Source organism: Gekko japonicus, unplaced genomic scaffold (genome assembly GCF_001447785.1).
Source record: "Gekko japonicus isolate JY-2015 unplaced genomic scaffold, Gekko_japonicus_V1.1 scaffold812, whole genome shotgun sequence".
Lineage (NCBI taxonomy): Eukaryota > Metazoa > Chordata > Lepidosauria > Squamata > Gekkonidae > Gekko > Gekko japonicus.
The window spans coordinates 395,891-398,257 of NW_015176474.1; the positions used below are offsets into that span (position 1 = coordinate 395,891).

The 2,367-nt window shown below is 45.2% G+C and overlaps 1 long non-coding RNA gene across 1 annotated transcript in view; it reads right to left on the reverse strand.

The window, feature by feature from the left end:
* Positions 1–211: 211 nt before the first annotated feature.
* Positions 212–2,367, reverse strand: part of LOC107123840 — a 4,953-nt gene continuing 2,797 nt past the window's right edge. Inside the window, exon 3 of the long non-coding RNA XR_001482958.1 lies at positions 212–482. This is a non-coding gene — a long non-coding RNA (uncharacterized LOC107123840). The remainder of the gene's footprint in view (positions 483–2,367) is intronic.

The following is a 2,367-nucleotide window of genomic DNA, read 5'->3' on the forward strand; positions in this document are numbered from 1 at the left end:
GAAATCATTAGTAAAACATGAGAAAAGTTCCCAAAGAATTGTGTAGTATTTTTCAGAGCTGGATGATATTCTCTAGTACCACTCTAAACCAATCTCCCCTCTACCCCAATTAAACCTGCATTCCTTTCAAATTATATTTTCTCAGCAATAATAATTGAAGAATAACCATGTTAGTTTGTTGCAAGAAAAATAAACACGGAATCTTGTGGGATCTTAAAGACAAACATTTTTATTCCATTCAAAAATTATGCCAATATTTATTCCACAAACGTGTACACTGGAATACCATTCCTGTTTATTTTAGCAAGGAAACCTGTAACCAACCTAGGACTGTATTTGTCCTGTTGTGGATTCTAGAATGGAATCATTTCAAAAGGAGGAAATTCCATATTAGTAAGAAGAAACAGAGAGAGAGATTGATTTCTCTGCAGGCAGCTGTTTGAAACAGTTGAAGAACAGCTCATGGAATGCACGAACAAGTCCTGGGGAGAAAGCAGATGTTGCAAACATAAGAAGAGAAACACATCATTTGTTTTCTTGAACGAAATATGGCCTATTCATACCGAGTACGACTCTCATTGTTGCCTAATGCTAAAAAGCAAACTAAACTAAACATACAGGACAGCCTGCAGCGTCGACCTTCTTGAGAATATAACCACTTGAAGTTTGAAGGTCTCCTCTGTGCAAAGACAGGAACTGTAATAATTTGGGTTCCCAAATTACACTAACCATTGAGACCCAATGGGATAGAATTCTAAAATTATTATTTTCTAATTAGGATCATTTCCCACATCAAATCCGTCATCTGTGTCAGAAAAGGATAAACAAGCTAAAACATCCATGTAAAATGTGACATTTAACCTTATCCATTGCACTATAGTATGGCCTTTCTAAACCTTAATGTTCTTTTTGTCCCTAAAACAAGTACAAGGTAAAGTTTTCCCTTGCTTGAAAGCTAGTCAAATCTGACTTTAGGAGGCGGTGCTCATTTCCATTTCCAAGCTGAAGAGCCAGCACTGTCCAAGAATGTTTCCATGGTCATGTGGTCAGCATGACTAGACACCAAGGCACACGGAAGGCTGTTACCTTCCCACCAAAACAGTACCTATTTATCTCCTTGCAATTTCTTGCTTTCAAACTGCTAGGTTGGCAGGAGCTGGGGTCAGAGGTGGGAGCTCACTCCATCACACAGCACTAGGGTTTTGAACTGCCGAACCACAGACCTTCCAATCTGCCAAGCTACAAACCCCCTGTAAACCAAGTACAAGCAACCATTTAAAGGCGGCACAATGAAGGTAAGCACCGTTTACATTGTGTTCTATTGTTATTTGGATTTCTCCTCAGGCTATTGGAGTCCATCTCTATTCCTATAATGGTCATTGCACCTCCGTCATTGCACCTTTGAATTTTACTGTTTATGGAAGGAGATATCTATACCTCTTGAGAAAGGTTTTGCTCTGAAATGGCTCATATCCTCAATCACATTGCCATAGAGAGAAGAGATAAACAACTGAAGTGGCATTTTTGTCACCTTCATTGTGCCTTCTTAAAATTTAGAGAAGAGAATGATAGACTGAGGTGTCTCATTTGTCACCTTCATTGCCCCTCCTTTAAATGTACAGTCATTTGAAAGCGTCGGCTTTAAACTCTGGGGAGTTATTTTTGTTTTCTGCCTGTGATTCCTCCTCATTCCTGTTTGTTTAACTGTTGAGTCAAGTAACAGCAGCAGCGCTAACCCACCTCGATCCAGGTGTCCCCGGAAGTCATCCGTGAGGGCAACCAGAGCCATCTCCATCCCATAGCCAGGGCAGAAGCTTGACTGAAATGGATCTAGGATAGAGGCACTGTTGTGTCCGCAGACCACCACTAGGGGTCAGCGTCCTCCACCCCCAGCTTGGTTCCTAACACAACAGGGGCCAAGGATCCTAGGCCACCTTTAGTCCTCCAATTGGACATTTGGCGAGACTTTTAAACCCTCCAGTAGGACTGTGGGTGTGTCTGGGGTGGGTGTATATAGTTGGCCCTTGCCGGCCAGTATTTGTCTTGTGTGTGTGCTACAATAAACGTGACTTGTTCAGCATGTCGTAGTCCGCCTCTCCATACATAGAACCCACTACTTTTCAGACAACATCCAGGAAAGCCTGGAGCAGGCCCGTAGCACGCATGGGGCCCACGGGGCCTGGCCCCCCTGCCCGTTTTGTGGGCCCCCTCCCCGATCCTCTGCTCCCCCTCCCCCGGGGGCTGGCGGCGGCGCTGGAGGCCGAGGCAGCGTCAGGGGAGCTTGAGGTGCGCGGCGGCCTCCCCTCCCTCCTCCTCCCCCTCCCCTTCCTTGCGGCTGCGAGGGGCGCCCGGGACGAGGGTCTCGCC